This window comes from Bufo bufo, chromosome 4 (genome assembly GCF_905171765.1).
Source record: "Bufo bufo chromosome 4, aBufBuf1.1, whole genome shotgun sequence".
Taxonomy (NCBI): Eukaryota; Metazoa; Chordata; class Amphibia; order Anura; family Bufonidae; genus Bufo; species Bufo bufo.
In genome coordinates this window covers 401509641-401534776 of record NC_053392.1, presented here as the reverse complement: position 1 = coordinate 401534776, position 25136 = coordinate 401509641, and positions in this window count along the sequence as shown.

Sequence of the window (25136 nt, the reverse complement as noted above, 5' to 3'; positions counted from 1 at the left end):
AGCTCAAACCTCAAACACAGCCCTCAGTTCACAGCACACAGACTCCTGAGCTCCACTGTCAGAGGGAGGTAAATCCACCCACCTGGCAGTGCTGGCTGGTTTTTATGCCTGGCAAAACCCGGCCTGGAACATGGGGAGTTAGTCACCCACCCAGCACTTTGACTACTCGCAGTAAGAGCCGTCCCGGATCAGCTATGACAGCCATGCTAAATCTCAAGGTGTCAGTTAGCAATAGCTGCTGCTAACACATAAAATAAAGGCTCTTACTGACACATTCCTTCCACCCACGATAATTCCAGGTACCTTCTTACATACCCCCCCTTTGTTCAACCCCTGCCATACAGTATATCCAGGACAGGGCATCCGCGTTTCCCTGCAACCGGCCTGCCCTGTGTTCCATAAGAATTTAAAGTTCTGTAAGGACAGGAACCACCCGGTGACTCGGTCATTTCTCTCTTTGGCCTGGATCATCCACTTGAGAGGGGAGTGGTCAGTCACCAGGCGGAACTTTCTCCCCAACAAATAGTAGCGGAGAGACTCGAGTGCCCATTTGATAGCCAGGAACTCTCTCTCCACTATACTATACCTGGTTTTAGCTGGGGTGAGCTTGCAACTCAAAAAGACAATGGGATGCTCCTCCCCATTGACTTCCTGAGAGAGTACAGCATCGTACAGGCCTACTTCGGATGCATCTGTCTGTACCAAAACTGGTTACCCGCACAGGGCCGACTTCAAAGTGGAAAAAGCCTCTTCCGCCCACTCATCCTAGCGAACCAGCACAGATTTTCGTCCCTTCAAGAGCTCTGTCAAGGGCGCGGCTATAGTGGCAAAGTGAGGAACAAATCTCATGTAATAGCCTATCATTCCTAGGAATTACTTTACTTGTTTAGTGGTGACCGGTCGGGGCCAATTTCTTATTGCCTCTATTTTGTTTACTTGGGGTTTGACAACTCTGCGATTTGTGGCGACTGCCACCCCAGGTATTTTGTCTCCTCTAACCCTATCGCGCATTTTTTGGGGTTAGCGGTTAGTCCAGCTTTTTGAATGGAGTCTACTACAGCCTGAACTTTGGGCAGGTGACTTTCCCAGTCGGTACTGTGGATGACGATATCGTCCAGGTAAACTGAAGCATACCGACAATGTGGTCGCAGCATAATATCCATTAGCCTTTGGAAAGTGACGGGGGCGCCATGCAGACCAAAGGGTAGCACCTTATACTGGTACAGCCCCTGAAGGCCGTTTTCTCTTTGGCAGCCTCCGTTAAGGGTACCTGCCAGCAGTGATGGTCAGTTTCCCAGTGTTCGCCAGCGAACACATGCGGGCTGCCATCTTGAATCAAATGCAGTCACCGAGAGCAGGCAGTTCCGAGAACAGCCCGATGAAGGGCCCTGGCGTCTTTTCTCGGAAATGCCTGCTCCCGGTGACCGCATTTGATTTCAGACCGGCTTCAGGCACAGGCTTAAGGGTGAGTCAAGATGGCAGCCCGCATGTGTTCGCTTGCGAACACTGCGAACTGACCATCACTGCCTGCCAGTACCCTTTGGTGAGGTCCAAAACATAAAAATACCGGGCTTGTCCTAACCTATCAATCAGCTCGTCTACCGGGGCATAGGATATGCATAGAACTTAGATACCTCGTTTAATTTTCGAAAATCGTTACAAAACTGCAACGTCCCATCCGGTTTGGGTATCAGTACTATAAGGCTGGCCCACTCACCTCTAGACTCCTCGATGACGTCTAGTTGCAGCATTAGTTGTACTTCCTCAAAGATGGCCTGTCGCCGAACCTCGGGTACCCGGTATGGTTTCAACCGGATTTTGGCCTGAGGCTCAGTGACAATGTCATGCTGGATTATGGAAGTGCGTTCGTGGAGATCTGAGAACAAATCCGTGTTCCTGTTGACTAACTCCCTGGCCTTCTGAGTCTCTTTAAAAGAGAGGCTGTCAGCAATCTTCACTGTGGCAACCGCTTGCCTTACATCAGACTTAGGGGCCGGGCCCTCTCCCCCTAGAAGACTCGGCCACGGGCTATTGTCAGTACTGGTCTCCCTATCGTTCCACAGTGTGAGTAAATTCACATGTTACACCTGCTACGACTTCCGCGGCCCTGGCTGGTGTACCTTGTAGATTACTTCTCCAACCTTTCTGAGTACCTCATAGGGTCCCTGCCACCTTGCCCAACTTAATGTCCACTGTCGGTACCAGAACCAAAACCCGATCTCCTGGGTTAAAGACCCGGACCTGAGCCTGCCGATTATACACCAGACTTTGAGCTTGCTGAGCTGCCTCCATATGTTCCTTTACCAGCGGCAACACGGTTTCCATACGTTCCTGCATCTGGGTGACGTATTCAAAAACACTTTTATATGGTTTGGGTTGTTGGTCCCATGCCTCTTTGGCTATGTCCAACAGACCACATGGATGTCTGCCATATAGTAGTTCGTAGGGCAAGAACCCAGTAGAGGTCTGGGGCACTTCTCGCACTGTGAACATAAGATAGGGCAGAAGGAGGTCCCAGTCCTTTCCATCCTTAGCTACTATTAGTTTTAACATAGTTTTTAACGTTTGATTAAACATTTCTACTAGGCCATCAGTTTGCGGGTGATAGACGGATGTCCGTATTTGTTTGATAGTCAGCAACTTACCTAGCTCCTGCATGACCTTGGACATAAAAGGAGTCCCCTGGTCACTCAGAACTTCTTTGGGTATCCCCACTCGGGAAAATATCTCCATTAACTCTTTTGCTATGAGTTTGGCCGATGTATGTCACAGTGGCACCGCCTCCGGGTACCGAGTGGTGTAGTCCAGGACGACCAAGATGTGTTGGTGCCCCCTAGCTGACTTCAGTACTGGGCCTACGAGATCCATAATGATTCTCTCAAATGGTACCTCGATAATCGGGAGGAGCACTAAGGGACTGCGGACCAGGTGCTGGGGGCTAGTGGTTTGGCAGGTCGGCCACAGGTTGTTGGGGTACAACATCAAGTATTACCACATTCTCCCAGGCCCGGGATAGGGTTGGGTCTCGGCGTTGGGCTGTACCGAAATTCTCTCCGGAGGCGTTGAGGTCTGCCAACCCAGGACCCGGTGGCAACTCCTTCACGTCTCCCACTATTGCCCTACGCAGGGTTATCTCCCCCTCTTCCACCGAAGTGTCGGTCACCCCTACTGCTGGCCCTTCGGCTTCAGGTTCCCAGGGTTCTGGCCGTCCCCCTGAACAAGGCCAATCTCCTGGGCTTATTCCTGTCTCAGGGTTATCCTTAACTCTCACAACCGGCCATAGGACAGGGAAACCTGGAAAATCTCTCCCTAATATGAGTTCATAGTGGAGATTTGTGGCGATTCGTAGGTCCACCTTCCAGCCACGGTAGTCTCCGTGAATGCACATCACCCCAACTTTCCGGCCAGTATACTCAGCGGACTGCACCAGGGTAGCTCCCTGAGTCCAGCAGCGCCTCCACTTGAGTGTCTCCCACTTCCACCTGGCACAAGTGGTCTAGAGCCTCCGGGTTACCTGTGGCACACAGTTTCCTAGCATATAGTGATTGTCGGTAACCACAATTAGTGTCCATGGGCTCAACCCGATGAGGACACTCAGCCCTGGTGTGGCCAGGTTCCTGACACCGCCAGCAGATTAACTGGGTCTGACCCATAGGGGGAACCTCCAGGGGGGGTTTCATTGGCTCATACCATTGGGGCTGGGGTGGGGAGTTCTGGAGTTTCCCTGCCCTCCTCCCAAAAGAACCACCCTTGAGATTCTTGGTGGCCTCATAGCATTCCACCAGGTCCACCATTTCCAGCAGATACCTGGCCGATCAAGTGCTGAAGAGGGGGTGGCAGCACCCTCCAGAATATGTCAGCCAATAGTTTATCCAGCATAGCCGTGGGACTCAGCACATCAGGCTGTAGCCACTTTTGCAATAGGTGGAGTAAGTCATAATACTGGGGTCTCGCGGGCTCAGCCGCCTTAAACCCCCACTGATGTACCCGCTGGGCCCAGACCAAAACATCCCCCCCCAGTCTTGCCAAAATCCCACTCTTTACCTTCGGATAGTCGGCCGCTTGATCGTCCGGCAAGTCGAAATACACTCGCTGGGACTCTGATGCCAGGAAAGGTGCGACGACCTCAGCCCACTGGTCTCGGGGCAGCTTTTCTCTTGTGGCCACTTTCTTGTACATCGCCAGGTAGGTTTCAATGTCGTCTGCGGGTGTCATCTTAGGAATCGCTGCACTGACTCTGCTTTCCAGGCATCGTGGATGCTTGGGGTTGCTCCTGCTGTCTGCAAAGCCATCACGTGTTTTAGCAGCAACTAGTTAATCTCTTGCTGTTGCTTATTAGCCTCCTGTTGGTGCAGGTTGGACAGTCGCTGCTGCAAATTAGCCTCCATGAGGGCCTTCACAACATCCTCCATTTTTCGTGGGGCACAGGTTGAAATACAGTTGGTTTGATGTACGACATACAACTGTGCCCAAAAATGCAAACCCAAAAATATATTGGCGTTCATGCCAGTCTCACTGCGCTCGCTGCATCCTCCACCAATTGTGGGGATTCACTCTGGTAGTTAGGACTAGTGGATGCAGTATAGAGGCAAAGTACACAGTTCTTGAATCAAACAGCGGTGTTTATTCACACATTAGTGTATAACAAAATGCAGATAAGGTGTATCACAAAACGCCATAGGTGGCCTGTTCGCCTTTAGAGGGGCCTAAGTCCTCCAGCCTGGCTCAAACCTCAAATCCCAGCACAGCCCTCAGTTCACAGCACACAGATTCCTGAGCTCCACTGTCAGAGGGAGGTAAATCCACCCACCTGGCAGTGCTGGCTGATTTTTATGCCTGGGAAAACCCGGCCTGGAACATGGGGAGTAGTCACCCCCCCAGCACTTTGACTACTCCCAGTAAGAGCCGCCCCGGATCAGCTATGACAGCCATGTTAAATCTCAAGGTGTCAATTAGCAATAGCTGCTGCTGACACATAAAATAACGGCTCTTACTTCACCGAAGCCAGGAACCTCGGTGACACATACCTTCCATCCACGATGATTCCAGGTACCTTCCTAGAATATATATATATATATATTGTGAGACAGTGACAGGTCTCACGCAGGGTAGAGGCAAGGAAGGGGTGGATAGTTCGGTCCACACCCCTATTTCACCACAGGCGAGACCAGCTGGAAGTAATCAGGCTGGCACAAAGCACCTCCCAGGGTGTCAGCAAGGGGGGAGTGTGTTACCTGTGGACAGAGGCCTGGAGGCTCTGTCAGTTTGGTCCAAGCCAGGAGGGCTGAGAGACCACGATTCCCCAAGAGACACTGGACTGGAGACAGTGGGCGTACTGTGCTCTGTACAGCCAGGAGGCTGTGGGACATTGGCTCAGAAAGCCGCATGTGTTCACAGGGTGTGAACAGGGACTTAGGTGAATCAGGGATCTGTTTGTTTAGTTAGAGCCCAGCCGGGCGAGTGTTTATTATTTTGTATTATTGTTTATGTTTATGCGGATGTGCCGCAATAAAGTACCGTGTTTGGATCTTAAACTTGGTGTCCTGAAGATATATGTGAGAATGACCCCTGAAAGAGAGCTGATCCCCTACAATTTCTTGGAAGAAAGACGAGACAGAGGGGATATGATAGAAACTTTTAAATACATAAAGGGAATCAACAAGGTAAAAGAGGAAAGAATATTTAAAAGAAGAAAAACTGCTACAAGAGGACACAGTTTTAAATTAGAGCGGCAAAGGTTTAAAAGTAATATCAGGAAGTATTACTTTACTGAGAGAGTAGTGGATGCATGGAATAGCCTTCCTGCAGAAGTGGCAGCTGCAAATACAGTGGAGGAGTTTAAGCATGCATGGGATAGGCATAAGGCCATCCTTCATATAAGATAAAGCCAGGGGCTATCCATAGTATTTAGTATATTGGGCAGATTAGATGGGCCAAATGGTTCTTATCTGCCGACACATTCTATGTTTCTAATTGGTGTCGGATGCAGGCAAGTTGTCCTTGAGAGAAGGGCAACGGTCGGTTGCTAGGGGCAATGAAGAGAAAGAGCAGGTGCTGCTGAATCCTGCTGTGCTGGAGTTAAAGGGCCGGAAGCCTGTTTGTTCGGTAGAGCAGGTGCTGCTCATGCTTTTGTGGACTATTTTGCTGTAGAGCAAGTAAAACTGCAGTGAACTAAAGGGCCAGTAGCCCAGCAAAAGTGGACTTGCTGCTGAAAGTTTTTCCTGCTACGAGACTGTTTGTTGCCATGGGTCTCAGGGAAGAATACGTCCGATGGACGTGGGAGATTAAACGGCAGGAAATACTGGTCAAACAGATGGGTTGTACCCCAAGTGAGTTGGCAAAATTTGATGCTGAGCGAGAGGCTCTGGAGGCGCAGCTGCAGCTAGCCCTGAATAGAGGATCCTCAACACTGTATGGACCCTGCGCAAAGTTCCACGAGGTCGGCAGTGTACCGGGAACGCCGGAGAAAAAGCAAAGATATGCCGTTGCCAAGGGAAGATAAAGGAAGATAAAGAGGGGGAGAGTGGTTCAGCTCTCAGAAAGTCGAGTGTTCCCTACCAGTGGAGACAGAGTCCTAGAAAGGATGTGCCGAGGATCTGCGAGGCGGTTGCTAAGGGCGACCAACCACAACAGCATGCGGCTGTCCAGCAGTTATAGAGCGGAGCAAGTGGCTCATATTCTGTGGCTGGAGTATCCTTGGCTCCCGTGACTGCTAAACCTGTGACATCACTGGGTAAGATTGTTCCTGTTATTGATTATGTGGCAGACCCAGTGACAGTGAGCCGGCGGCAGTTGATACCTGTCGGTCCGGTAGGTGATAAGTCGCGGAGGCAAGAAACTATTGCGAAAATGTGTGATAACATGGAAAAACCAGTGTCTGAACAGGCAGGTAAGCTTGTTGTGATTGCTCCCTTGCAGGAATCTGCAGGGGAGAATGTTCTTGTGTTACCCAAAATGCCCGGAATCAAGGCTAGACATGGGATGACAAGGATCCGGGATCCCATGCTAGCCCGGGTAAGAGGTAGCACAATATTGGAACCTGAGACTTGGAAAATAATAAAGGTGCTGGACAGTCGTGCGGATAAGGACTATCCGCTGATTTTGACTGAGCGTGAGACTCCAATGAGAACAGGGACTTATGAAGTTGATGTTACAGATACGCTCATGCATGAGGGAGTGTTGGGGTGTAATTTTCCCTTCTGCTGGGAGTTGTGGAGTAATGGAGACACTTCTGCAGAGAGTGCAAAAACTGTCCCTTTAAGTGAAACTGTAAGGGAAAGGACCATTGAAAAAAGTGATGTAGTTGAAGTGAAAAATGAAAATGTGAGGTCATGTGAAGTATATGATGATGACATGCCTTTTCCCTTTCAGGATGTGATCAGGAGAGAAGTTCCCCCTCCTGATAAAAATATATGTAATACAAAAATGCTGGTTAATGTTGTGAGCCCAGAGGGTGTACCACACATACCAGAGGTGGATATGCAGTACCCACAGGGTTTTATGGTTGCTGGGGATGTGTCCAATGTGGGGATTAGCGCATCGGTGCCCCTAGAGGTCAGAACTGATAATGATGACACAAGTAATATAAGTGACGCATGTGCCGTGGCCGATAGCAACTCAGAGAGAGAGGCTGCCATGTCGAGGTCTTGCCAAATTGACGTAGTTACGGGTAGCAACCAGACAATAATTGTACCTGACGTGACTAGAGTTGAGTGGGGAGATGCCAGCCTAGTGTCTGAGACCCATATTCAGGCAGCGGTAGATGACCTGACCTGTCAGTACAGCTGCAATCAGGAAGATGATTTCTCTCTCTCCACACAGTCCCTAGATACGATAGAGAAGGAACAGAAGTTTGGCCAGCTCCTGGCTGAAGAGAAATACATATCGGCTCGGTATGCCGAAGAACGTGATCGAGCGGAGGCTGATGCTCAGGGGAAAGAGTCCAAGGCCCTCTCCTTGGCTAGAAGAAGCGCTTGAAGAGCATGCTGAATTTGAGAGTCTGGAAAAGCAAGATGACGTCGGGAAGAACGTCTATGAGTTGGAGAAGTCTAAGTTAGAGCCTATTAAGAATGGGTCTAGAGATGGTGGCACTGCGGTGCTGGCTGTGGCAGAGAAGATGGAAGATGCTTCTGCTGAACCAGTTGATGGGGCTGATGTGGATGCCGAAGACCACAGACCCGTGGTAGAGTGTAGCCCAGGCCGGGAAGACGTCCCCTCTGCCTACAAGGCCTTCCAAATAGCCAGCAACCTGCTGGGGAAGAAGTACAAGGAGGTGAACGATCCGTTTTTGGATCCGGGCTATTACGATGGGCTGTCTCTCCTGACTCCTCCCCAAAAGGAGACCAGTGTCCTGGGTGAGCTTCTGGAGAAAACACCAGAAGATGAGGAGTATGCTGAAGACCCCGGTGCCTCCTGCCTCGATGAGAAAGAGGGGGAGGGGTTAAGAGGGCAAGCGTATGGTGCCATGTCTGAGAAGGCTCTCAAAGAAACTGGAGACTCCGAGAAGACAAAGGCTGAAGAAGTTAAGGCCGATGTGTTGGTTGACATGAAGTCCCCAGGTGCTGCAGAGACCAAAGCTAAGACAAAGGGAGCGGCAGCCACAGTGGAAAAAGCCACTAAAAAAGCAGAGGTCTCTGAAACTGCCACCATAGCTGGGGTAACTACTGCTGGAAAGAAGGAAGAAGTGACTCAGATGCACGTAAAAGAAGCAAACAGGGGCAGGCATGCTCTGCTGAAGGAGCCCTGCAAAGCAAAGGAGAAAGTGTCGGGACAGGACCATGACTGGGAACAGTTCAGTCAAGAGCTGCAGCAGTCCAAGAAAGGACATGAGGCGCATGTGCAGGAGCCAGAGGATCAAAAAAGAGAGGGAGATCAAAGAGTGCGAGAGCGCATCATTATCACCCGCGGAAGAGTAGAAAAAAAGTACCTGGCCATGAGATGGGCACATGAGGCCTTTAGGCAGTTTAGACTGGGCAAGATGTTAGTTTTGGTGATAAACCAAGCTCTGCTGGCGTGGGTCTGGCAGAACAAAGGGAAGGTACGTGTCACCGAGGTTCCGGGCCTCGGTGAAATAAGAACCGGTAATTTTCTGTGTTACTTAGTGTGGCTGTAAAGCCAATCTGGGCCGGTTCTTATTGGGAGCAGCCAAAGCGCAGGGTGGGTGGCTGTTCCCCACGTCCAGGCCAGGTGGATGCCCTCTCACCAGCCTCCCGTGGTTATGCAGGTGTTCACCCTCACGGGCTTGAACAAAGGTGGGGGTATGTGAGACAGTGACAGGTCTCACGCAGGGTAGAGGCAAGGAAGGGGTGGATAGTTCAGTCCACACCCCTATTCCACCACAGGCAAGACCAGCTGGAAGTAATCAGGCTGGCACAAAGCACCTCCCAGGGTGTCAGCAAGGGGGGAGTGTGTTACCTGTGGACAGAGGCCTGGAGGCTCTGTCAGTGTGGTCCAAGCCAGGAGGGCTTAGAGACCACGATTCCCCAAGAGACACTGGACTGGAGACAGTGGGCGTACTGTGCTCTGTACAGCCAGGAGGCTGTGGGACATTGGCTCAGAAAGCCGCACGTGTTCACAGGGTGTGAACAGGGACTTAGGTGAGTCAGGGATCTGTTTGATTAGTTAGAGCCCAGCCAGGCGAGTGTTTATTATTTTGTATTATTGTTTATGTTTATGCGGATGTGCCGCAATAAAGCACCGTGTTTGGATCTTAAACTTGGTGTCCTGAAGATATCTGTGAGAATGACCCCTGAAAGAGAGCTGATCCCCAACAATATATATTTGTGGTTAAGGCTCCGGGAGGAGCACTGGACGAAGGTGAGATAACTAATTACTATTGTACCTAAATTGGCTAGTGGTGTGCCTTTAGCCATGTACGCGGGTAAGCCAAGAAAAGGGGGCAAACCCTAAGGAGTCTGAGCTTGGAGTGGGATTGTAAATGAGGGAGGGTAGGGTGGGGCACCGTGATGCCGACGTGCCTGGAGAGACCGCTCGGCAAGTAAATACCCTATGCCCCTCCCACAAATGCAGGCTGGGATCCAGCCTGCTGTATTTGTGGTCAAGGCTCCGGGACGAACCCTGGACGAAGGTGAGATAACTAATTACTATTGTACCTAAATTGGCTAGTGGTGTGCCTTTAGCCATGTACGCGGGTAAGCCAAGAAAAAAGGGCAAAACATGAATTTAGGCAGTTTATTAAATAATAGATTTACAGGACCAAGTTTGAGAAAGCTTTGGCGATCTTGACCTGCGGATGTGGAATGTAGCGGGAAAAACACGAAGATTGCCACCGTCCCATTTTACGTATAATATGAGCTGGGACGCCGTGTTTGGATGCCGCGGATGCGGCACTGATCCGGAAGGAGTGCCCGGATATGGAGGCAGTGTGGAACCCTAGACCTGAAGCTAGAGAGCGGATGTGTTTGATGAATTGTGCAGAAGAGAGTGAGAGCACGGGAAATGGCAGCAGGGGACTGTCGTGAGTTCTATCACCGAGAGAGGAGAGCAGTCGGTTTAACACTGCCACTGGGCACCAGGGATTGAAGGTTTTGAAATACTCGACCTGAACCGGCGGACCGACCTGGGAGGCTTTCGAGGTGGGTAGGAGGAAAATGAAGTGATCGAGTCTATGGTGGAGCTGGCTGATTGCTGGGCCTAGATGTTGAGCTGAGGTGCAGCAGAACTCCCCTGGTCTAAGGAACCCATAAAAGCTGAGGTAGAGGGCAGCCTTAAGGATCAAGCTTTTGAATGGCCCGAAAGGATTACCATCTAGGGCGGCAGAAATCTTTTGAAATAATTCTCCTGTGACTGGCTGTCTGGTGGGAGTGGATGGTGAGGAGAGCTTCTGAATGCCTCTGAAGACTGCCTTGACAGCCTGGGAAGAAAAGAAGGAGATGTGACTGGGATGGTTGATCATGTAGTGATGCTGGATGCCTTCTAGATAGAGACTGATGGTGTTGTGAGACAATCTGAGCTCTTTATGGTAGTACGCCAAGAAAGCCAAGATGAACGAGACTTTGTCCTTGTCCCCCCTAGGATGAAGGCGTGAGAATTGTTTGAAAGTGTTCCACCCGGTTTGGTAGTTCCTAGCTGAGTTGGCCGAGAGTGACTTGCGGATGAGACCGTGGGCTACGGAAATGTATGTATCTAATACATGATCAGGGCTTCGAACCCTGGAGGGTTGATTCAGACTCTCCGAGCTCCTGGCATGATCTGAAAAAATAAATTGAAATTTAACCGTGAAAGGGCATCGGCTGCCAATGTTCTTCTTACCCTGAACGTGCCTACAGACGATGTGGAAATTGAATTGCAAGGAAAACCAGGTACAGTCAGGTCCATAAATATTGGGACATCGACACAATTCTAACATTTTTGGCTCTATACACCACCACAATGGATTTGAAATGAAACGAACTAGATGTGCTTTAACTGCAGACTGTCAGCTTTAATTTGAGGGTATTTACATCCAAATCAGGTGAACGGTGCAGGAATTACAACAGTTTGAATATGTGCCTCCCACTTGTTAAGGGACCAAAAGTAATGGGACAGAAGAATAATCATAAATCAAACTTTCACTTTTTAATACTTGGTTGCAAATCCTTTGCAGTCAATTACAGCCTGAAGTCTGGAACGCATAGTCATCACCAGACGCTGGGTTTCATCCCTGGTGATGCTCTGCCATACCTCTACTGCAACTGTCTTCAGTTCCTGCTTGTTCTTGGGGCATTTTCCCTTCAGTTTTGCCTTCAGCAAGTGAAATGCATGCTCAATCGGATTCAAGTCAGGTGATTGACTTGGCCATTGCATAACATTCCACTTCTTTCCCTTAAAAAACTCTTTGGTTGCTTTTGCAGTAAGCTTTGGGTCATTGTCCATCTGCACTGTGAAGCGCCGTCCAATGAGTTCTGAAGCATTTGGCTGACTATGAGCAGATAATATTGCCCGAAACAGTTCAGAATTCATCCTGCTGCTTTTGTCAGCAGTCACATCATCAATAAATACAAGAGAACCAGTTCCATTGGCAGCCATACATGCCATGACACTACCACCACCATGCTTCACTGATGAGGTGGTATGCTTAGCATCATAAGCATTTCCTTTCCTTCTCCATACTCTTCTCTTCCCATCACTCTGGTACAAGTTGATCTTGGTCTCATCTGTCCATAGGATGTTGTTTCAGAACTGTGAAGGCTTTTTTAGATGTCGTTTGGCAAACTCTAATCTGGCCTTCCTGTTTTTGAGGCTCACCAATGGTTTCCATCTTGTGGTGAACCCTCTTTAATCACTCTGGTGAAGTCTTCTCCTGATTGTTGACTTTGACACACATACACCTACCTCCTGGAGAGTGCTCTTGATCTAGCCAACTGTTGTGAAGGGTGTTTTCTTCACCAGGGAAAGAATTCTTTGGTCATCCACCACAGTTGTTTTCCCTCGTCTTCTGGGTCTTTTGGTGTTGCTGAGCTCACCGGTGCGTTCCTTCTTTTTAAGAATGTTCCAAACTGTTGTTTTGGCTGCACCTGATGTTTTTGCTATCTCTCTGATGGGTTTGTTGTGTTTTTTCAGCCTAATGATCGCTTGCTTCACTGATAGTGACAGCTCTTTGGATCTCATATTGAGAGTTGACAGCAACAGATTCCAAATCCAAATAGCAGACTGGAAATGAACTCTAGACCTTTTATCTGCTTATTGTAATTGGCATAATGAGGGAATAACACACACCTGGCCATGGAACAGCTGAGAAGACAATTGTCCCATTACTTTTGGTCCCTTAACAAGTGGGAGGCACATATACAAACTGTTGTAATTCCTGCACCGTTCACCTGATTTGGATGTAAATACCCTCAAATTAAAGCTGACAGTCTGCAGTTAAAGCACATCTAGTTTGTTTAATTTCAAATCCATTGTGCTGGTGTATAGAGCGAAAAATGTTAGAATTGTGTCAATGTCCCAATATTTATGGACCTGACTGTAAGTCTGCGAACTAGACACATGACCTTGGGGGAACTGGACCTACCTCTGGCGAGAATGTCGACTACCGCTTGATTATCTGTCATGAAGCATGCTGGCATGTTTTTCCATGACTGACCCCAGACATGAGCAGCCGCTACGATGGGGTATACTTCGAGAAGGGAAGGGGATTTGGCAGCCTCCTGGTCCGAAGAGATTTGTGAGGGCCAAGGACCGGCGAACCACTGGTCCCCGCAAATGGCTCCAAACCCGAGGGATGCAGCAGCATCAGAAAACACCAAGGGGGAGGCATCATTCCAGTGAGGAACAAAAAGTGAGATGCCATTCCAACTGGACAAGAAGACTGACCACATGGCCAGGTCTGCCAACGCATCGCGTTCTAGATGAATGAGGGAATGCTGGTCTGAGGCCGTTGGTAGGAGTCTAAGTAGTCCGGAGATGAACGATCTGCCCTGTGGCATGATCCTGGCAGCAAAGTTGAAGGACCCCAACAAAGATTGGAGTTCCAGCTTTGACACTGTTCGTGTACCCACGAACCTGGCTACTGATTCCTTGAGCCTGGTTAATTTGTCCAGGGGAAGTCTGGCCTCCATTTTGATGGTATCTAGGGTGATACCTAAGAAGCTGATTACCTTGGAAGGACCCTCAACCTTTGAAGGGGCTACTGGGACGTTCAGTTTGCTGAACAGGCTGAGTAGGCTATCCAACCTATCTGGGACGTGATTTGTATGCTCGATGAGCAAAAAATTGTCCAAATAATGGATTACCCTCGGACAATGGGCATGATTTACTAAGATCCAGTGAAGTGCTTGGGCGAACTGATCAAAGAGCCAGGGGCTGCTCTTTGACCCGAACGTCAAGCAGGTGGCAAAATAATACCGTTCTCTCCATTTAATGCCATAAAACTTCTACAGGTGTGGCTGGATTGGTAGCAGCTTAAAGGCATCTGAAATGTCTGCCTTTGACAACCAAGCCTCCCGCATGGGGTACTCTTCTGACGGGACCAGAGAATTTAGACTAGGGGTGCTGGATGCATGAGGAGCAGACAAATCGTAAATTTATCTCTTTTTATTTGAAGATTTTTTTGATACTAAGCCTATGGGACTAACACGGTGCACGTGAAAGGGAGATTCTGAAAATGGACCAATCATAAAGCCTTTCTGCAATTCTGCATTCAATAGTTCGTCAACTGACACAGGGTCTGCCAACGATGATAGGAGGTTGGGGCATTCCCAAGTGACCCGCGGAAGGGTGACTAACCATGTGTGAAAACCCTCGGAAAAACCATTCTTAAGGAACTGGACGAAATCAGGGTCATGGTGGTCTTAGAGGAGGGAGAGTAATAGGTCGATGTTGATGTCGGCTAGTCAGGAGCGCTTGGCCGTTCGCTGGGAACCGGAGGACTGGGGTGGGCCCTGAAACAGATGGAGCAAATATGTAGCGCTTTACATTTGTCGTAACTGGAAAAGCCTAGATTGAAATTATTGCAAATTTGGTTTTTGCCTAGGAAGGTGATGAGACGCCCAAGTTTGTCCGTAAATGGGTTGGGTTTTTGCGCTCCGGTGTTGGTGGTTGGCCTGGAAGGGGCGGGGGGGTGACGTGGGGGCACCAGTCGGATGAATGAAGGACTGACTGGCAGTTGGAACATGCTGGGGCTTTTTGCCCGGTCAAATGCCTGTAAAAGAGCTCCATGTCAAGGACGGAGAAAGGCTGCTGCTGCTTTTGCTGAAAATGACCGGTGGTAATCATAAAAAGCGAAACCGCCGTATTTGTAACCTAACTCTGTGATTCTGTACATGTAAACGTCTAACTCTTCCCTTCTGTGGGGATGTGCGGAGCACACAATATCCCAGTATAGACTAAAGGTTAGCATGAATTGAGGGATGGTGAGTTTTCTATTGAGGCGGGCGTCCTTAGATCTAAGCACGACAGATACATCACCGCAGGCAATCGTCTTGTTCTCAATTGTGTCGTGGGTAGAAATAAGGATAGCAGCTAGATTGATGTCTTTCCCTGCCAATATATCTCGCCTGATATTTTCTGGCACGAAAAAAGCGGGGGCGATGTCAGGAGTGCTGAGACCTGTACCTGGCGCGGTGGAACGGGAAGTGGAAGGAACCGCTTCGGGCTCTGGGGGAGGAGGAGACGTGGTATCGTTGTTTTCAATGGCATGAAGCCTGGTATCGATGTCGGAAATTGATGATGCTTGGTTATTGATGGTGGCGTGGAGTTGGGTCAGGGATAACTGGATGGTGGACATGGACACCTGCTCGTCGGAGCCCCTGGGTGGTTCAGGAAAGAGCAACCGATACAGCTCAGCTTTTCACGCTGAAGCAGAGTGGCAGATCCCCCTTTTTTTGAATTCGGAAATTAACTTGGGGATAGTCCAATTTCTGTATGATGCGCGGCTGGCTGGTCCGGAGATTGCTGAATATGGAATAGACACTGAATCTTCTATGTCGGAAACGTGGGACATGGTACCGTTGTGAGTGTGGGCACACCGTTTGAGCCGGACCCTGTTGGGAGGACCTGAAGTGAAATAACAAACCCCCATGCACCCCAATTTTTATTTTATTTTTTCTTCTTACCTGGAGTCAAGGATGGATAAGAACGGAACTTTAGAAAAAAAACTGCCAGCAGTTGAACAGCCCGGGGATGGTCGCAATGAGGGTGAAACTTCTCACACCCCGCGAACCTGAAATTTGTAAGTGAGGAAGAAAGCTTAACTGGTACCTGTGTGAAGGAATGCGCCCAGGACATTCTGATAGGGGGACTTACGTATGGACTGAGTGTGACAATCAAGGAGAGATGAAAACCTGAACGAGGAGAAAAGAAACGACAACCTGAGCGTGTCAGGCAATCCACGAAAAAGTTTAGACCGTGCTGGATGATCGGGCTTGGAGAATAGGGATGCAGCCTGGGGTTGGTGCTGAGAAGAGAGACGAGGTGAACGTGCTGGCAAGACAAGGAACCTTGTGCAATAGGTGACGTGATGAGTGGACAGAAGACGTACCTGAAGTATTGGTCTGAGTTGAATGGAACAGGCGGAAAACATAGACTGAACCGAGGGACAGGTGGACGAGACGACGTGACCTGGATGTATCAGGTGAGGACATGACGTGACCTGAGCGTATCAGGCAGTAGACCACAAGACGCCCTGAACATATCAGGTAAACAAAGAACACAAACGACCCGAGCGTATCGGACAGAGGAACGCGGTATGACCTGAAGGGTATCAGGCGACGGAAATGACATGACCTGAATGTATCAGGTAAAACAAACGTGTCCTGAGTGTATCAGGGGGAGTGTCAGGCCCTGCGACATGACCGCGGCCCGGGACGCATCGGATGACGAAAAACCCCACTGGGTGCCAGCCCTGAACTGGAAATGTAGCAGGCAGTGGCGCCACATGACCCGCGCGCAACGGGCAACGGAGAGCAACAGGACCCGAGCATAACAGGTAAAGAAAACAACATGAATTGACCGTGACAGGCACAAGACTGAGGGTGACAGGCAAATAGAAAAGACATGACCCGGGCGCAGCCAGGCAGTGGAGGGAACCGCCCTGAGCAAGGCGGGAAAAATAGAACAATGACATGACTGGCGTGACAGGCAGTAGAAGATGACATGAGAACAGTAGACAAAGAATTGAGCATGACAGGATAGTAGGAAGAGGCATGACCTGGGCGACGTGAGTCGAGCAGAATAGACAAACGGATAGTGACGTGACTTGGGTATGACAAACAATGAGCAGCGAGATGACCTGAACGTATCAGGCAACGGGACACGAAGAGGACCTGAACGTATCAGGCAACAGGACACGAAGAGGACCTGAACGTATCAGGCAACAGGACACGAAGAGGACCTGAACGTATCAGGCAACAGGACACGAAGAGGACCTGAACGTATCAGGCAACAGGACACGAAGAGGACCTGAACGTATCAGGCAACAGGACACGAAGAGGACCTGAACGTATCAGGCAACAGGACAGGAAGAAGACCTGAACGTATCAGGCAGCAGGACACGAAGAAGACCTGAAAGTATCAGGCAACAGGACACGAAGAGGACCTGAGCGTATCAGGCAACAGGACACAAAGAAGACCTGAAAGTATCAGGCAGCAGGACATGAAAGACCTGGTGTGTCAGATGACAGGAGAAACGAACCTGTCCTGTGTGTGACGAGTAGACAGTGCTGGTGTGATAAGAGATGGAAGTGCGATTGGGACCGAGGAAAGTACCCACATGCTGACGAGTGCCTTTTTTTTTTTTAATCCACTGTCACCTGTGGCCGTTTGAGTGCTGCTTGATGAGACGCAGCATGTGGATGACTGATTGGAGGGTTCTCCACCGGGCCAGACCCGCGGATCCATGGCACTTGGACCCGGGGGGTACTCCGTGAGACAAATGGAACCCAGGGCCATCCGTGGATGCTGCGACTCATGAAGTGGTGAAGTACATGAGAAAATAGTGTGGCAGCTGGACCTGGCCACAGCAAACACAGGGTAGGAGGGAGAGGAACCTGGGGAGGCTGCTAGTCACTTAAAATAATACCCCCCAGACAAAAGCTGCAAGCCAGAATCCAGTAGTGAGGCCTTGATCTGCCCCACTGACTGTGTATAATTATTACACCTCCCACAATCACTATTTGAGCGGAACAATAATGTTGCGCTTGATTGCATTACCAGATGCTCTGAAAAAGAAAACACACATCTCAGCGGGGAGACCTCTCATTGCAGCAAATGACATTAAGCAATGAAAGGACTACTGAACCATGAGAGAGTACAGGAACAGGGGAACTTAACATTTTGTAATATAGACGTGACGTCCATGGAACTATCATTGGTAATCAAGCAGCAGCCAAGTAGCTATATGCATGTCCCAGAAGAGAATGTGCGGTGAGAACGTTGTGGTCGGAAGTAAAGGTGGCGCGGGCCGCCCGGCTGGCAGTGGCCGCCTGTGATACGAGACACATTGGAGGAGCGATAGGACCGGGGCTTAACTTACCGAAGCAGACCCACGGAGAGTGCGTGCCGCCGCTGCACCGCTCACGCAGGAGAAGCCGGAACCGGAAGTCGCGGAAGAATGACGTCATGCACCGTGATGCCAACGTGCCTGGAGAGACCGCTCAGCAAGTAAATACCCTATGCCCCTCCCACAAATGAAGGCTGGGATCCAGCCTGCTGTATATATATATATATATATATATATAAAAGAAAAAGAAAGAAAGCAGCACACAAAAAATGAACGGGTGCAAAAAAATCCTCCCAGGAGACCTGCGACCAAGATCCCAAATGTAGATAATGTAGCAAAAGAAGGCAGCACTCCAGTTTGCAGTAAAAAAGTGGACGGTTTATTCACTCATCAGCAACGTTTCAGCTCTCACATTGGAGCCTTTTTCCAGCTGAGTAACATGTGCAAAATTACATACATATATAGTGCAAGTAATTACCAAAATACAAATTAACCCATCATATAATAAAGTGCAAATGCATAGACATAATCATCACATTACAAATATAATCAGTGTACTGTCATAATTTGATATAGCAGCAATACAGACATAACCGTAAGAAAATTCATAATATAGTGGATGTGATATAAAATCACCAAACTGTCATAATGACCAATCAAATGTGAGGGTGAACAGGTGTGTTTAAACATGATATAACAATCAAAAAAGATTAAAAACCTTTGAATGAGTCACTTGCGGCTGACAGGGCATGGTAGGAACTGTTGGCGTCCGGAAAGGAGCATGGCGCATGCGCCGCTCCAACCACTATCGCGAGATTCACTGAGGTAATGTGTGGTAAAACAACCACATCAAAGATGGCCACTTTGGAACAATGTTTTAGGGCGCATGCGCGTACCAATGCTACCGCCCATACGAGTTTGACAGACACAGATACAGTGTCCGAGCGCCGCAGTGTACAGCAGAAACAGCTGATCTATTCATCGGGGGCCGACGGGTCAACGTGGGTCACCAGTGAGATATCTGTACATGTGGGATGATACGGTTGTCACACCGTTAGCATCCCACTGTCCAGACTGCCAGCATATCCGCTCTATGTCCCTTATAGCCATACAGTAGACGATGTCCACTTGAAATCGGCCTGAAGGACACAGATAGAACTGCATCGGGGCTCATAGTATATATAAATGTATATAGAATAGGTCAACTGTACCCGTCTGTATAGGTGTCACCCCAGTCCCAAAGGGGGCTTGAGTCACACCATGGCACAGACCGGTACTGACCATAAATATTAATAGAACTTATTACAAGATTATGAAAAAAGGGGATCGCCAACATGTTCCTCCAGGCTTCGCCATACGTGAACATTCGAACTTTTATGCTTCAGAATAATTTCCTATAAAAAAAAAAAGGAGGAATCGGAGGATGCCAGGGGAGAAGTTTGGATCCAGGTCCCCTTCTACCACCAGGAAATCGCAGGGACATAACACCCGGGAAAATGTTACAGTGTCACAGTTGGACATTAATTCTGCTTCGTCATCTACACCTTTTTTAGGGGGGACCCCCGGAACGGCAGAACTCGCCGAGGGGGTAGGAGACAACACAAACAAAGGAAAAGGGAAAAATGTGCAGCCCCAACAGGGCAGGACTTTAAGACGCAAGATATAGTGGTAAATATCTCTTCAACACCTTTGAGCACTGCACAACTATCTGCATTGAATAAGGGTCTGTCATATTGTCCTGTAAATGCAACCAAATGGTTTGACCTAGAAATTGATCTGCAGAGATTTCTGCGTAACATTAAACTGAAAGTATGGTTTGCTGAACAACATGACAGACCTACATCTGAAAATACAAGTGTTAGTGAGCTGTCTTTGAAAAGTTTGGATTTATATGTTAAAAGTGATTTTTCTCCAGCCATTGATCATCCTGCTATTGAGGCTTTTGGTTTGGCGGTCAAACGCGATATTGAAAGTCTCAAACAAGAAACCTCTCAACAATCACTTAAATTTGCTAATATGACAAAAACAGAGATAAAGGCACTTAGTGATCTGGCTTCGGACCGCAACCTCACCATCAAGTCTGCTGACAAAGGTGGTGGGGTTGTGGTCATGGACACCAGATCCTATGTAGCCGAAATCAGACAACAACTCGCAGATACTGATGTATATGAAAGAATCTATAATGATCCTAAATTTGTGCTATTGAGGGAGCTCAAGGAGATATTAATTGCAGCTAAAGAGAAAGATATAATTGATGAAAAAATCTTTGCTTTTTTATATAGTGATAAGCCTGCCACGCCAATCCTATACACTTTGCCTAAGATACACAAGTCTTTGACTTCACCCCCGGGACGTCCTATTGTCTCGGGGATGGACTCACTGTTCTGTAAAGCAGCGATTTTTCTTGATAAAATTTTGCGTCCGTTTGCTCTATCCTCAAGATCATACATCAGAGACACTAGTGACTTCTTGACCAAGATCGGTGGTCTCTCCATCCCCAAGGGGGCACTAGTGGCCTCTTTCGATGTAGTAAGCCTCTATACTTCGATTGAACACGAATTGGGCATACAAGCTATTGAACATGTTTTACAGAAAACAAATTATAGTCAGGACTGTCAACGATTTTTGAGCACTTTGTTGAGGTTCATCCTAACCAGAAATTATTTCCTGTTTCAGGATGACTTCTTTTTACAGTTACGGGGGACCGCGATGGGGTCTAACGTGGCGCCGACCTATGCAAATCTTTACATGTCACATCTTGAGGAGTCTGTCGTCTATGTGAGCCACCACTTCAGCCATGTGCTGGGGTGGTGGCGTTACATTGATGACATTTTCCTGATTTGGGTCGGCGCCACGGAGGACCTCATCGCTTTCCATAGCTTTTTAAACACCATTGATCCCAGTGTAAAGTTTACATTGACCCATTCAGAGACATCTTTGCAATTTTTGGACACACAAGTTGGCATACAAAATGACAGGTTAGTGACGGATATATATGTGAAACCCACAGATAAAAACACCCTGTTACGTTATGAGAGCCATCATCCCAAACCTATGATTAGGTCTCTCCCTTTCAGTCAGCTTCTCAGGGTCAAAAAAATTGTTCAAGATCCAGAAACAGCGGAGAATAGATTACAAGAAATGGGGTCCAAATTTCAAACACGTGGGTATCCCAAAAAATTGATTCGAGAACAACTGAATAGAATCAATTCACTTACTAGAGAAACCATCAGAGAAGGTTTAGGTGAGCACAGGTCCACACAGGCAAGAATCCCTTTTGTATCAGAATTCAATACCAATAGTGGTAAGATTGCTGCCATAATTAAAAAACACTGGCGAATTCTCAATAGCAATTTTGAGAAAGTACAGGAGTTCAAATCGCCACCTCTATGCTCATACCGACGTAGCCCTAATTTAGGTGATAAACTGGTGAAGTCAGATATTGGATCCACAAGGGAGACATGTGAGAGCTACTTTGGCTCCACACGCAAAGGCTGTTATCCTTGTTATAACTGCATCAATTGTAAACTAATGTTGAGAGGGGATTCTTTTTTGCACCCTACCCTGGGCCACAGGGTTAAGATCAAACAATATTTAACATGTGATTCGTCTTATGTCATCTATTTGTTGGTGTGCCCGTGTGGTCTGCTTTATATTGGTGAGACCACTTGGGACGTCAAAACCCGTCTCAACCAACACAGGTATTCAATTAGAAAACAAAAAATGGATCTCCCAGTGTCCAAACACTTCACTGAAGCTAAACATACACAAGATGACCTACGATTTAGAATTTTGGAGCAAATATCTCTGTCAAGGCGAGGTGGGGATCGGATAAAGTTATTGAAAAAGCGTGAACTTTATTGGATCTACACACTGGGCACTTTGAGGCCACAAGGTTTAAATGTGGAGTTTAGGGTTGTCTAGTCATTGAATTTATGTGTGTTCTCTCCCAATTTGATGACTCATATGGAAAACAACATGTGCTATACATTAAATATTTTTTCTTTTTTTTATAGGAAATTATTCTGAAGCATAAAAGTTCGAATGTTCACGTATGGCGAAGCCTGGAGGAACATGTTGGCGATCCCCTTTTTTCATAATCTTGTAATAAGTTCTATTAATATTTATGGTCAGTACCGGTCTGTGCCATGGTGTGACTCAAGCCCCCTTTGGGACTGGGGTGACACCTATACAGACGGGTACAGTTGACCTATTCTATATACATTTATATATACTATGAGCCCCGATGCAGTTCTATCTGTGTCCTTCAGGCCGATTTCAAGTGGACATCGTCTACTGTATGGCTATAAGGGACATAGAGCGGATATGCTGGCAGTCTGGACAGTGGGATGCTAACGGTGTGACAACCGTATCATCCCACATGTACAGATATCTCACTGGTGACCCACGTTGACCCGTCGGCCCCCGATGAATAGATCAGCTGTTTCTGCTGTACACTGCGGCGCTCGGACACTGTATCTGTGTCTGTCAAACTCGTATGGGCGGTAGCATTGGTACGCGCATGCGCCCTAAAACATTGTTCCAAAGTGGCCATCTTTGATGTGGTTGTTTTACCACACATTACCTCAGTGAATCTCGCGATAGTGGTTGGAGCGGCGCATGCGCCATGCTCCTTTCCGGACGCCAACAGTTCCTACCATGCCCTGTCAGCCGCAAGTGACTCATTCAAAGGTTTTTAATCTTTTTTGATTGTTATATCATGTTTAAACACACCTGTTCACCCTCACATTTGATTGGTCATTATGACAGTTTGGTGATTTTATATCACATCCACTATATTATGAATTTTCTTACGGTTATGTCTGTATTGCTGCTATATCAAATTATGACAGTACACTGATTATATTTGTAATGTGATGATTATGTCTATGCATTTGCACTTTATTATATGATGGGTTAATTTGTATTTTGGTAATTACTTGCACTATATATGTATGTAATTTTGCACATGTTACTCAGCTGGAAAAAGGCTCCAATGTGAGAGCTGAAACGTTGCTGATGAGTGAATAAACCGTCCACTTTTTTACTGCAAACTGGAGTGCTGCCTTCTTTTGCTACATTATATATATATATATATATAGAGAGAGAGAGAGAGATGAAGCTTGAGTCCTATTGTCTTTTATTTTCGTTATATAGGTACTTTCATTTTATTTTCCTTTGACATAAAAATGTATGGTAAAACCAGAGAAAGACTTGTATGAAAGTGACACGATGCAATGACATTTGTATGTTTGCTCATGCAATTATTCTGTACAAGTTTTGACCAATCCAGCCACACCTGTAAAATAATTATTATTATTGCGTAATATTTCCCATAAGTCTACTTTATGTTGGCATCATTTTGTAACAAATTACCCTATTTTACAAACTGCACCCCTCACATTTTTCAAAACAGATTTTAGAAACTGTGTTAACCCTTTAGGTGCCCCACATAAATTTAAGGAAAATAAAGGAGAAATTTCAAACTGTTACTTTTTTCAGAAAATTTTACATTTCAAACCAATTTTCCTGTAAAACAGCAATGTTTTATAACCAAACAAACCTCAGTATTTATTACCCTGATTCTGCAGTTTACAGAAACACCCCATATGTAATCGAAAACGACTTTGTGGCCACACAGCGAGGCTCAGAGAACGGAAGGAGCACCATAAGGCTTTTGGCGGACACGTTTTGCTGGAATAATTTTCTGGGCCCAAGTTGCTTTTGAAGACCTCCTGATAGTGGTGAGCGAATCGAAGTTGAATGAATTGACTGCAAACCGAATTTCAGGAAAAATTCAATTTGTCACAGATCTGAATTTCCTCACGCTTCATGGTAACAAATACTTTTTTCCCTTAAATAGCTGCTTCATGGGTTACAAAGTCAAAGTAAAAGGCCCGGGAATGCAATATGATCTATAATACTGTGCAGCCAGCCAATCAGCAGATAGCCATCCCCTCGTTTGTCACAGCCCTATAAAAGCCTCATCCTGCTCAGCTGCCACCATTTCACTGTGAACTGAGCATAGGAAGGGATGTGGCAAGCGCTAGGGACAGTGTTTTAGAAAGCTTTTCATTGTAGAATATTGCATAGGGACAGTGCAGGGACAGTGTAGGGAGATTGTAGGGAGAGTTTTTAGACACTGTAGGGCAAGAGTAGGGTGACTGCAGGGACAGTGAAGGGGCAGTGCAGCCTCAGTGTAATTGCCCTGTGCATCTAATTCAACTTCTGCACTATTCATTCTTAATCTGTGCTGTTATACATAGACTTACTATGTATCAGACTCGGCATCAAACAGGCAATCTAATATATAGGCATGATATTTAGATTACTTGCTGCGTAATTAATACTTGTTCTGTTATATATAGATTTCCAGACTCATTGTCAACAGGGGGTCTTATATATAGGTGCGTTTATCTAGTTTACCTGCATTACCATTACATACTTAATCTGTTCTGTTATACATAGACTTACTGTACATCAGACTTGGTGTTAACAGTCGGTCTAATATAGAGGCACATTTATCTAGTTCACCTGGTGTGCCATTCATACTTGTTTACGTAGTTAAATTACTGATTCAGTTACTGTACACTATGGTGGGAAAATTTACTGTAGCCGGTACAAGAAAAAGCAGAAGAGGGGGTGGTGGTAGCAGCAGCCGCAGCAACAGGCCAGAGCTGCCATTGTCATCCAGCGGTCGTGTTTTCACCAACAATCCAGCTGTACTGGACTGGTCGACTCGCTCTTCAACGTCATCTCAGGTGACACCAGATACACACAGCCAGGAATATGGGTTCCTCTGACACCACACTTAGCTGGCATGGCCCAGGAACAACCTTTGTCTCCTCACCTGCCCTTCAACTGCCTTTTTCTTTTGCTGCTACTTCTGCTTGGGAAGTAATGCATGCTGCCGGCTCTGCTCTGATTTACAGTGAGCTTAGTGAGGACAATCAGCAGCTACAGGCCAGCACAGACTTGGAGGAGAGGTCTGCTGCGTCCTTCTCTAGGCACGCAACTAGCATTGATGACAATCGGGTGGGAGCAGGTTTTACGAACGGTCAGGGATGTGGCCATGAGACTAGTGAGGGTGACATAAGTGACGATCAGACAGCAGTGGATGATGATGTAGCCAATCTCACATGGGAGCTGGGTGAAAAGGGGGCATCATCATCAGGGGGTGAGGGTGGAAGCAGCCCCA